The sequence below is a fragment of the Corvus kubaryi genome, unplaced genomic scaffold (genome assembly GCF_017639235.1).
Source record: "Corvus kubaryi isolate FWS band 111438036 unplaced genomic scaffold, C.kubaryi_AGA036_p1.0 37302, whole genome shotgun sequence".
In the NCBI taxonomy this organism is placed as follows: Eukaryota; Metazoa; Chordata; class Aves; order Passeriformes; family Corvidae; genus Corvus; species Corvus kubaryi.
Genome location: NW_024581095.1, coordinates 3,674,742 through 3,688,026, shown reverse-complemented (window position 1 = coordinate 3,688,026; position 13,285 = coordinate 3,674,742). Strand labels below are relative to the sequence as shown.

The 13,285-nt window shown below is 38.7% G+C and overlaps 1 long non-coding RNA gene across 1 annotated transcript; it reads right to left on the bottom strand.

Moving 5' to 3' along the window:
• Positions 1–2,241: 2,241 nt before the first annotated feature.
• Positions 2,242–13,285, bottom strand: LOC121664652. Its single transcript, XR_006016073.1, has 3 exons — positions 13,172–13,285; positions 3,118–3,251; positions 2,242–2,485 (listed from the first exon to the last, which is right to left on the bottom strand). It is a non-coding gene; the product is annotated as an uncharacterized LOC121664652 (long non-coding RNA).

Sequence of the window (13,285 nt, the reverse complement as noted above, 5' to 3'; positions counted from 1 at the left end):
GAATGTTTCCCATGCTAGTAATAACATAAAAAGTACAAAATAAACAGCTAGCCTGCCACCAAATAAAGGGGTTTATTCTTTATACTGGGGCATAACTTGTCTTTAATAAGACATGGCTGTGAGATAGCATTTTTTGCAAGGTCAGGGAATAAGATACTGGATTCAATACCAGAATATTATGCAAGTAATTTTCCTGTATTTAACAAACATTATCTGGTGACAGAAACTGGTTCAACAGGAGTTAATTTTTTGCATTTACATGACATCTGAAGAACTGCAGCAGCAGATGAATACTTGAAGGGCTGCGAGCATACATGCCTATTTCAGTTCATCCTCCTGCAATTAGGTCTCTGAGATGAGACTGCAGAAGAAAGAGGTGGGAAAGAAATGCAAGAAAAGGAAGTAAACAAAAGAAACAGGTCATAGTAGAATATATTGATAAATTTCTGCACTTCCTTCTTAGGAGGCTTATTCAGCATCCTGAATCATGTAATTAATACACAATTATGTAACAATTTTAGTAACCCGACTGTTCTGCTGCTGTAGTCAAAGTAGTAGGACAGAGCTGGTTGTCTAAAAGAGACCTCCATCTTTTATCTCGTGAGCTACCAGTTAATACATTCAAGACAGCCACACGCACACACCAGCAAGAGCCATGCAGACAGTGTGAACCCATTCTGGTAATGACTGGCACAGCACAAGAAGATGGAGTAGATGTGACTGTGGGAAGATGAGGAGAGAGAAAGGGAGTGAGAGAAGTGAGCAAGGCTGAAAGCTAACACAAAAAACAGTCTTGTTAATTTTGGCCTGGTGTTTTGGTTTATCCATGTGTGTCTATGTGAGATGCCTCCACACAGAACCAATCTAGGACTGTAATAGAAGTATCAAATATGTTTCTTTTCCAGCATCCATCTTGAGTGATTTTTGGTATGGGTCTTTGTGACTGGAGTAAGTGGATGACCAAAATATCCAGTCAAATATGTCATCTTTTGTCAATCCAAAGATATGGCCTTCAGATACTTGCCTGGATAGTCTAAACCAAAGACATTCTGGAGGTGGGTGAAGCTCACATTTACCAGAGTGTGTTTAAACCCATTACTGAATTCTTCATATTCCTGCTTACTTTTATCACCTCAATGAAATCTATTTGGTTTTAAATATGTTTGCTTTCTGTGTATGCAGAAGAGTTGATCATCTCTCTTATAATTTCTCCTGGTAATGTTACAGCTTCAGAAGAAAACTATCTATATTGTGTAAGTTGCCAGTCATGAAAAATTAATAATTGTCACATTGTTTTTTTCCCCTGCTGTTCTGAATCTGAACAGAACAACCAGGAAGTGAATCAAGTACTGGATAGACATAAACCAGCTTAGTGCTCCTAAGTCATTTCCCCTTCCATTTCGGTAGACCATCAAGGCATCACAACAAAATATTGATAATGCAATTGTGACAGTAACATTAAAATGAGAACATAATAATAGCAAGTGTGAATGCAGACATGAAAAATCTGGCCATTTACTGGGACATGTGCTTTCCCTCATGAGTCATTCATTCACCTATGCCTCCAAATGCCTTTAAAATGGATGGGCTGGTTAGCTCTCTACTCTGTACCACACCTCCAGGAGGACTGTCAGACCACCTGCAAATCTGTTGTGATTGCAGAGAGATGGGGCCAATGCCTGCAGCAGACCTCTTCACCCATGAATCCAAACATCTGCTCCTTTCTTATGCAAAGTCAGCACTAAGATTCTTAATTTTTCATTGTGTGAGTATCCTGCTCCCAAAAACTTCTTCTCCATCACTACCAGCCTAATGTCATAAACACTTGATCTCGCATACCGTATCACTTGATATGATGAGTACCAGCATAACCACTTATAAAAGGGCCAGGGGTTGGCACATCCAGTAATGGGCCGATGCTGATGCTGCGCAGATGGTGGATAACTACTTACACTGAGTAACTAGGAACTCTGAATTAAAATTCAGATTTGCTTTTTTTGATCTGCAATCAATCATACTCACGTTCAGATACTCAACAGGAATTTTATCACATTCAAAGTAGTGTAGAAGGTTTTGAAGTTAAATTTTTCTCCATTATTTTTGATATTTTCCCCCTTCTTACCTCCTGTTTTTATTAAGGTACCCAGGACTCCCCCAAAATGAAATAAATCACTCTTAAGTTAATTCATACTGTTATGTTTTGCTTTTATTTCAAACAATTAAAATAATGATATTTGTTTCTCTAGCTTCAAAAACCCTAAACCAAATCCCAAAGCAGGAGAAAAAGACAACTACTCTTTTGCTTATTTCCTCACTTGCAACCTCTTAGGCTAACAGAATAATTTCATCAAGGTAGCATGCTTTGTCTGCATTAAGTGGATTTAAGCTTTGAAGAAGCAATTATCCAAGCTGTACATATGTATTTCACTCTCTGTCATTACTTGTAAACCGATCTCAGGCTTGAACTGATCTTCTCCATGTTCCTCTGTAAGGAGAGACACAAAGTAAGTGTTTAACAATGCTGCCGGTGTTAGAGTATTTCCTTCTTACAAACTGTCCAGTATCAATTTGAAGTGGCCCAGTGGTTTCTTTAATCCCTTGATTAAGTGTTTCCAGGATAACATTTCAAAAGCTAGCAAAAGTCATGTCATTAATATACAGGTACATGGGCTGTGCACTCACTGTTCTCACTCCAGCCCACCATGAAAAGCAGGTAGCCTCATGAATAAGCAGATGCATGCAAAATATTTTGTTCCACAGAAATTGATTGCTCTTCTCCTGCACATTGATTTTAGTGCTGTAAAAGTCTCAGACATCCATTCTGAAATACTCTGAGAGCATCTGAGAGCTGCAATAGGCAACATCCCTTTTCAAAAGCAAAAACTTTTGCTTACTGAAAACTATTCCTTCAGTTGTATGTATGAACCTAGGAAATTTTTAAAAAGAAATATCAGATTCAGTGTTAAACTTTAAACAAGCTATGACAACGTATTTTGTACTCATCATACAGAATTGTCTTGCACAAATGACAGAGACCACACAGGTATTCAGCTGACACAATCAGGTACACATATTGCACAAGGAGGCAGGGCAGAAAAAAGAAAGCATTATTAGTACCTTGGGAAAATATATTCCTGCTCGTTCTTAAATCCCTCTTGATGGTAAATATGATAGAAGAGATTCAGACTTATGTCTGTGTTTTTCCTAGAACTTCATGTAAGTGTTTTTGACCTGCGGATATCTTGGTTGTCCTGCAAAGAAATTCACAGTGATTGTAAACAGAGCTTGGAAAGAACAAAGCAAGGATCTACCAAATCTAATCATTCTAGATAAGAATCAATGCATCTTAGGAGGTAATCATAAAGTACAGAGTACCTCATTTTTTATGCCTTTTTTAGAAAAATAAGACAAATTTTCTCTGAGTTTAAATGACAAACCAAACACTAAGATATGAAAAAGTTAACATATAAATGGCATGAACAGGAGAACACATGCTGAGTGAACAAGAGGAACAAGTTGCTTTAGACACTGAATTTTCACTGATTCACATGCTTGTGAAAGAGGCTTATTTTCTTCACTTACTCATTTTAAAATGGAGTAAAATTGATCAAATATTTCTCTTCTCTGCTAAGAAGTTTCTTTTGAACTAAAGTGAACATGTAAGAGTTTTCAATTAAAAAAAAAAATATCTGCTGCAAAATCTCTGAATCCCTAAGTCCTCTCCCTGAACACAGCTATTGTTCAACTTAAAAAATTGCTTGTGTTTAATTCCAGATTCTATATACTATATTTCTGGGATTGTTCTTAAAAAGGACATGCTTTATTTTCTTCTTCATCAGCCATTCTTTGCCTATTGGGACCTCATTGTCTCAGAGGTTTCTGGGACTGTCTGCCACTGAGAAGCAAAAACCGGAATATTTCTTGCAGAATGACATTGTCAAACACATCCTGCCAAATTTCGTGCTGGTCACCAGCTTTATGTTTTGAAAGTGGCATTGTGTTGAGTGGTTTTAGAAATATGTTTTCATTTTGCAAGTGGTTAATTTAATGTGTAAGTTCTACATTTTTGCTGTGTTTTCTGTATTTTGATATGGGATTTCTAAAATATGCCAGATTTGCTTTTCACATATTGTAAAGCTGAGTTCTAATTTTTGTTTCTGTACCATACAGCAGGTTCCTCTATAAATCATGTGTTGAAATACAGGAAATATTTAACTGCATTAGAGTTTAGTAGAGTGGGCAGTATTTAATACAGTCTTACAGCCCCCTATGTGACTTCACTGAAACAACTTTTACTACATCTACAAGAAGATTCCTATGATTCACAGCTTGCATCATATTTCTGCAATGTCCTCCAGGTTCTGTGCAGGGTTATAACATACAAAAATACAGCAACAGTTAGAAGAGTGTAAGAAAAGCAGCTTTTAAGGATTCAGATTCTCTTTCTAGTCATCGGGCTTTTTCAAAGAAAATGTCTATCCTGATACAGCAGTCCAAAAATCACATGTTTAGGACAGATGTTTGAATATTTGAGAATAGGAGAAGAATAAAAGTCTTTGTGTCTGCCCACATCCTACATAACACTCAGGTTGAGAGAATTCTGAACATGTATGAAGGGTCCTGGAAGTGAATTGTGAATCATAGAGCTGGAAGTTAGAAATTTGTCAGTTTCCAGTTGACCAGGACCTTCCCAGATGTCCAAGATGATCCAAATATCAGTAAGAAAGGCCTCACAATGACATCAGCCAGATCTCTGGGCCAGTGTTATTTCTGGCTATTGCTATTTTGCTATTAACACACATGAAAAACACTTTTTACTGTCCCCCACAGTTCTTGTCCACTTCAGCTCCAATAGACTTTCAGACACACAGATCTTCTCCCTGCAGTGGTGACCAGTTATCTCTGTATGCCTCCCATGTCACATGATCTTTCCTCCACTGGCCATATGTTGCAGTGGGGATACTGCAACATACATATACCAAACCAGGAGTCCCGTGGAAAAGAAATATATACGGACAGACAGATTCTTGATAGCTGTTTCAGAGAGATGTTTATTTCTCCAGCCGCATGGCCGGGGCTCTGCCGAGGAACTGTTCCAGTCACGGGACCAAGGGTCCTTCTGCCCGCGCAGGGAACACAAACCAACCCATGGGAACGAGGCTGAGCAGGGGCAGGGAAACCCCGTGTCTGTGCCCTCAGGGCCCCTCTCCCAGGGCTACACGGCCCCAACAGCCATACACTTTGGTTTTTTCACCTTAGTTCCAGAAGGTGCCTGCTCAGCCAAGCTGGCCTTTTGCCTCACCCGCTTGACTTCTAACATTTCGGAATTGCTTGTTTCTGTGTGCTTGGGAAGCTTGAAAAGTGACTGGCACTGATGGACCCCAGTACCTTCTAAAGCATATTCTCAGGGATCTCACTAATTCCCTGAGCAGTCTGCTCTCCTCTTGTCAGGGTTGGCATTTTGCTGGCACTTTTTCTCCTGTCATCCAAGACTTTGAATGTGATTGCTTCGTGGTTACTGTATCCAAGATGGCCACCAGCCACTACTTCACTCACTAGAACCTCTCTGTTAAAAAGCAACAAACCAAGAAGGGCACTTTTCATAGTTGCCTCCTTTAGTACCTGTACCATGAATCATAGAATCATACAATGCTTAGGATTGGAAGACACCTTAAAGATATGTCATTCCAATCCTCCTGCCATGGGCAGGGACATCTTCCACTTCACCAGGTGGCTCAAAGACCCATCCAGCCTGGCCTTGAACATTTCTATGGGTGATACATCCACAGCTTCTTTGGCCAACCTGTGGTAGCGCCTCACCACCCCCAAAGTAAAGAATTTCTTCCTGATATCTAATTTAAACCAATTATCTTTCAGGTTAAAGGCATCCTATCACTATATGCCCATGCAAAAAGTCCCTCTACCAGCTTTCTTGTAGGCCCCCATTGGGTACTAGAAGGCTGTTATCAGGACTCCCTGGAGTCTTCTCTTCTCCAGGCTGAACAATGCCAATTCTCTAAGCATTTCCTCATAGGAAAGGTGCTCCGTCCCTGTAATCATCTACATGACCCTCCTCTGGACTCATTCTAACAGGTCTATGTCCTTCCAGTTAAGTTATAACACAAGTGTTTTAGGGGTGTTCTGGACCTGTTTGTACTACCTGTGTGTTATATCTGGCAAGATGGATTGTTCCATAAGGGCAAGGGTGGCTGAATTAGGTGTCTCTTAGTTCCTTAAAAAACAATTCATCAGTACTGTCATCCTGGCTCAATGGTCCATAGCAGACTCCCATGGTGATGGACTGTTTGCTTGTCCCTTAATCTTTATCTAGAGGCTCTCAACTGGGCCATTGCCACATGTGAGCTCCACACATTCCAGTCCCTCTGTTAAACACAATGCCACCCTACCACCATCACCACCATTGCCTCTTCTGCTTATCCCTTCTGAAGAGCCTATAACCTTCCAACAAGGCACTTCAGTCAGAGGACTCATCCCACCACTGATGTATCTCACGGACTCATGCTGCACATGTTGTTGTAGAAACACTGCAGATGTATCTCATTGCAGCCAACACCCCATGGAGAAGACTGAACATAGTCCCTCAACCCTTCATGTGCCTCCCCACTATTTATTAGTGGCAAGTCTCTTCTTTTTCCTTTCCCCATTCCAGTCTAGTTTAAAGTTCTGTTGATAAGCCCTTGTAACTCCTGTGCAAAAACCCTTTTTCCCCTCTGAGAAAGGTGCATTCCATCAGGTGTCAGCAGGCCTGGCATTGTATAGATCATACCAAGACTAAAAACCCCAAAATTCTGCCAGTGACACCAGCCTTGGAGTAGCCTGTTAAACTATTGGGTCTCCCCATTCCTTTCAATATTCTTTGCTGCTGTTGAAAGCCATGAAGAAAACACTACCTGTGATCCTGATTCTTCAGCCAATCACCCCAAGGCCCTAAGATCCCTTTCCATTGCCCAACATTGCCGTGGAAATACTGGAAGTGCAGTAAGTTAAATAAATAGCAGGGGTATGACGAAGGTGATACTGGATTCTCATTTCAACAAAGAAAAACCACAGCTCTGTCTGGAGTCATAACACAAAGTGGAGTTGTTACAAACAATTTCACAAGCCTTCGAGTCTGCCTCTGAAAACTCATTCAATACTACCCTCGTTTCCACATATGCCAGTGAAATGAGCTGGTTCTGGAAAATTTCTGCAAATTTAGCACTTGAGGAAAATGCTGATCAGTTTAATTTGTTGTAACTGAGTACAAGCCCCCTCTTCCCTTTCTTTTTAACTGCTCTTCCTGTTCTTTAACTCACAAGAGTGTCAAGTCAGAGATTAATTCCAACTCCAGCTAGTCCTATCAATGTCAATCTTAATGGCATCTCAGCCATACAGGGGTTCAGCTCATGTTTCAGCCTTGTGATAGCCTGAGTTTTGATACAGTTAATACATGCTAGACATAGTTTTTTTAAGAAATTAGAGTTCCAGTCTCATCTTCATTCTCTCCTCTCCCTCTTTCTCCCCCAAAATTGCAGCAGTCTGGATTGGAAATAAAAGCAAATAAAGAATGTGAAACATTAGCAGGAAATGGGGCCATATACTTCATTTATGTCCATGAGGAATTATTGTACATGCTTAAGAGATGATTATTTGAACATTGAAATTATTAGTTATTGCAGTGTGGGGGTTTTTTTTCTGACAGTAGATCCCTCACTGTGGTGCAAGAAGCAGAGCTGATTTTGGGGGCCAGTGTCATGATGTTTCCTCCCCCTATCCTAATAGAAGCATTTTGGAACACTGGAAATAGGAATGGGAGTAATTTGAAGGAATAGTGAATTGATACAGTCCATAGTACATTGACAAAGTCCATAGTACCCAAACAGCTATAGATGCACCATATCCTCCAGGTTCAAACATTTTCTTATTTTTGGCAACTTGTTCAGAGATTACTGTAGAGAAACTGAGAAAGTTCTACACTTTACCCACCAGTCTTGCCCCAAACTGTATCTATTTCTTCTGTAGAAGAATGGTTTGCATTTTGACTGAAAATTATGTGGGTTTTTTTGCTATCTTGAGGAAAAGTTCATACTCTTCCTCTTCAGGGTTTTGTTTAAGCTCTTAGAAACCTTTTTATATAGAGGAAGTAAATGAACATGCACAAAGAACACTGCAAAGCTGTGTGTCCTGCAGAGACTTAAGCTCTTATTTATTGCTTCTCAACTCTGGTCTCCTGAAAAAAAACCCAACAAAAATTATTAGTTACATGTGTTTATAAGAACCCTTCAAAGTCAACACCTTAGTGTGAGTGAGGATGCAATTGCAACCAAATGACACAGTTTTATTATTTCCTAGCAGAAAACGACTATTGCATATACACTGAACAGCAACTGAATCTGGCCTCTGATGTTCCAGAAGATGCTTCTGATACACATAAGGTTCTTGGCACTGACTGATGAGCATTATACAATGCAAATTGGAAATGAAAGGATACATTGTAAAAAAAACCAAACCAGAGAACATTAATTAACATACACACCTTTTTTTTTTACCTACTATTAGTATTGTAGCAGTAGATAAGGTGCTAAAAATAATTGCCTAGCACAAAAATCTATGTGACATTAATCTACTATAAAATAATTTTGACCTTTAACAAATAAGTCTACCATATTGTGTTATTTTAAGTAAATGAATCCGATGAATCAAAGTAGGAGAAAATATATCCAGTCAGAAGTATCCTAGCTCATACTATAATTAACCCCAATGCTACTCTCACCAGCTACTGCTCAGAAATTCAGAATGTACTGAGATTCTATCTGGATCCTAGACAAACCTTGTGAATTTCTGGAAACAGAACTACTGGAGAGGGTGTGCATCAAAAAGTGCCTTTTCAAGTATATGTCATTATCAAGACAGACATGTGGGGAATTAAATAGTATTTCCTTAATTAAACAGAAAAAAAAGGAGTAGATTATAAAGCAGAAGTCAGAGAAGAAGGAAAGATGAGACTCGGAAAACTAAATTTAGAATGGCTTCTTTAATTTGGCTTGAAGTGCTGGTAACACTGCAAGGGGAATAATATAGCTGTGATTCTATGCAGCAATATGTTATTTTTAGGTCATTCTAGCTGTGAATAAAGCAAGAACCTCTGGGGAGACTTTTCTTTTGTACTGCTGGCCTCCTGCTAAAATATCTTTTTGTTCAGATGTGATGGCATGGGCTTTCTGCTTCCCCTGTAATAGTTCATCTTACTCTCTCAGAAGATGATTCATTTTAAATATGGATATGGGAATAGATATGGTTCTTACATCATCCCAGGGAAAAAGAAAGTAGCTGGAGCCTGAGCCAAAAACTGTCCTGTAAGTAGACAATTAAAAATATTCTAGGTCATAAAAAGGAAATATCAGTCTTATTTCTGATGTTACAGCACTTTATTTTTAATGAAAACACATTGTATCTATAACCAGCATAATGTCCATCTGTATTCTCCTTAAATCTTTTTCACAAGTAGGAGTTGATGATCTAATTTATTCCTAGCTGAGGAAGGTTTAATTTAATTCAATTTTTCAAACAAATTTTTCCTATTATTATTAGTAGTAGTATTAGTATTATTATTATTACTATTATTATTATTATTATTATTATTATTAAAATGAAGGGGTAGCTGTAAGGTTAATTTAGCAGTTTCATCCATAGCTGTAATTTCAAGGGATGGCTGAATCAGTTTGGACGGGACAGGACTGAATACAAGGGTAGAAAATGAAGATGCTATATTTGCCTGACATGGAACTCTATGGGCAAATAACACATCTCTAAAAAATACCAAAACAGCAAGTAAGATGCCCTGGGACAAAGATACTGTGAGATTTAAAAGATACAAGAAATATGGATGCTACCAGTAGTCTTAGAGCTGCATGACCTTTGGAAAGCCATTTGACCTCTCATTTCCATAGTTTGCCGTCTCCTTCTGCATGAGATTTTGTTCCTTCTGTTTAAAGTAACAGATTCCTGATACTCTATGAGCACTAAGTGGTTAGTTCTCTAACATATAATGAAATGCAACGAAAAGAAAAAAAAAGCTTAAAGATGACTCCATGGGCTACAAAAGAGTAAAGATGTCAAGTAACATTTTTACTATGGTTCTGCCTATATTCAAAGCAAATCCTCGTCCTTTTCTCTGCTGTAATGGCAAAAACTTCCTCTGCCCCACACAGCTTGCATGAGTAATGTAAAAGAAAAATCCTCAGCCATACATGATTGCACTACTGTCTAGGTGAAAGTGCATTATTAGGGACGACAGTTACATACATTGTTTGAAAAAAAGGAAGTTTTTTGATGCCAATTTATGAAGCCTGCAGATAGATTTTCACATCGTGTTTTAACAAGATATCACTTTTTTGAGACAGTGAAATCTACTATTGCCATATTTTGTTGGCCTCCTAGCTAGTTTAGACTTAATGCTCCATCTACACACAGTAATACAATTTATTCTCTGGATGTATATTTTGCTTGCTGCACCTGTTTGCATTCAAATTTGCAGGTTGTTAGGAAAAGCGTTCAACCCTGGCAGGACTGAGACAGCCACATAGGGTTTTTAAAGCTTTTCTTTAGGTAAAACTTAGTCTCACACACACACACACACCCACACACACACACCCCCCACCCATCCACACAGATATACAATGAGATGCAGAGCATCAGAAACTTCTCCGTGGAAAGTCTTGTCCACCTGATTTTCTATGTCCAACAGAAGAAATAACCATTATTCTGGAAGACCCTCAACATGCTGACATTGTCCCATCGGGATCTAAACCATGAAAAAACTAGCTTTCTCACATCCATTGCACTTAAAAGAATGGTTTTTAGGATTCTTTCTTATCTTAGGTAATTTATTTTGTAATAGGTTGAGATGAAGCAAAGAGAGAAAGAAAGAGATAAAAATATGTGTGATCTCCCTAGAACATTTTTCTCCTCTTCTGGAAGCAGTTCTGCAAGTCTAAATCCCCAGGGTAGGATCCAGGCTTGCAGTGCCTTGCCTTGCCCCATCCCCTGCGACTCGACAGGGTCACCACCCTGGCCATATCTCCCAAGGCTGTCAGTGACACCTTTTCCTCAGCCTCCTTCTGGGGTGACACGGCTCTGCACTGCAGCATCAGCCACATCAGGGACACTGCACTACAGTGTTACACATTTATGTGCATCGGGTGGAGAAAAACAAAACAGCACCAACTTCACAACCTTGAGAATAAACTCATGACATGCCTTCCAGCTGACAATGAATTCTCCATTTCGTTTCTGTCCTGTTATCACTCCTACCTATTTCTCATTCCTTTTATCAAAACTTCACTTGTCTTTTGTGGTTTGCGTCAACACATTTCCCATTCCTCTTATCAAAACTTCACTTCCATTCTCTGTTTCGTGTCCTTTACTTCCCCTTCTTTCTTCCCTTTTGAGTGATCTGTGCTTTGTTCCTAACAGCATGTGGTTAAGCCTGATCCCTGGAAGCAATGTACTAGTGTGAGTCTCTCTGACAGTTTCCAAAAAGGAAGAAAGATGCCTGATTACTCAATGGGGAGATATTTGCAATGCTCTTGAGGGAAAACTTTCTCATTTTGGCCAAAAGCTCTAGCTTGGTTGCCATCACAACCTTCTCCAAGAGAAAGTCTATTGGAACAATTAATTTGCTCTTCAATATTAAACTTCAGGGTGGTTTCAATGACAAGGTTGAATTTAGCTCACAATCACAGAGATAAAGAGGGTCTGATGTGCATTTGGTTTTCACAAGTATGCCGTCAATGTAACAGAGACATAATTACCTAAGAAATGTTTGCAACAGAAGACACATCTCTATATTACTAAATTCATGTTCCCACTATAAAAGTCTCTTAGACAAGTAGGAAATAAAACAGAATTAAATTTTTACATAACTGGAAGTTCCATGTAGTAAATTATGCTATCTAATTACTGAACTGCTGCCTAATCTATTAAATGAACCAAAATCCTACATGAGAAGAACTACTAGGTATTTATATACTCCAAGGCAAATAGCCTTGTGATTGTATCATTAAATTTGAGAACACATTGCTCTTTGAATTGCTGTTAACAGAGTATTTATTAAGTTGCACTATAAATTTCCAAAGCATCAAGAATCACATTACTATGCCAGTGTCAATTTTAATCTCATCCTCATGTTCTCTTCTGCCTTGCATCAACAGGAAGCCCATGGCACACATATCAACAGCACAGACCAGTGACATCACTGTTGCTTCTGATTTGCTAAAGTCTCCTGAGCTGGTAATTGCATGCTATTATAATATCTAAGATATAAAATACATCACTGGTATAAGTAGCTATGGAAGAATTCTGTTGTTTTGAGTCAGCATGCCTAACCACACCTAGAAACAAGCTAAGAGCACTCACAGAGGTAGGAACAAAACATAGCTTTCTTATCAGCTTTCCCTGGAAAACCTGGCACTATGTAAATCAGGTAACCCTCTTCCCTCAGTTTTAACTGAGAAAAAACCCCAGGATTTGTACAAGCACTTGGCATAGGGTATTTTTGGGAATACTAAAATCTCTGAATTTTCTAGATATGTCTAAAAATTTTTCAAAAAATTGTGAAAATCACTATTGTTGATTGCAAAATTAGCACGCACTAATTTCAGCTAAACTCCCTTTGCTGAAGTGGAGGCCAAATGCAACAGTAACCCTCCCATCTGGATCAGGTGCAGGAACCTACTCTATCAAGCATCAGAGGTATACACAGGATCCCTGTTTCCTGGACAGTTATTAAACAAATTCAGATAGACTGCATTTAGAAACATGGAATGTGATATTCACTATGTCCTAGCCGAGGTCAAAAATGTGTAAAAAGGCTGTCTTAAGTTCCTCATTTTCTATCTCCTATGACTGAAAAAGACAAAAAATGAAAACATGCATCTAGTAATACATATAATATTTAGGCTCCCATGCTGCAGTTCTATCCCAATATAAAATAGAGCAGTGTTCTTCCAGCCTCTGAGATATTTTTAAAAATAAAATTGAAATAAATGGAACATGTTTTAATATTGTGTGTTGGTATACTCTCAAGCAAAAGAAGTTAATTAATAATGAGTTAATTTGTATTACAGCCGTGGAAATTCGCCAAAAAGTTGTTTCTTCCTAAATCACTTACTTTGAAGGAAGATGGCATTCTGATATTCTGATCATCGCTAGATGTAGGTAAGAGAAGATAAATATATGCCTTTCAAAAACAAATGCCCAAGGTTCCTAACAAATATACACACTC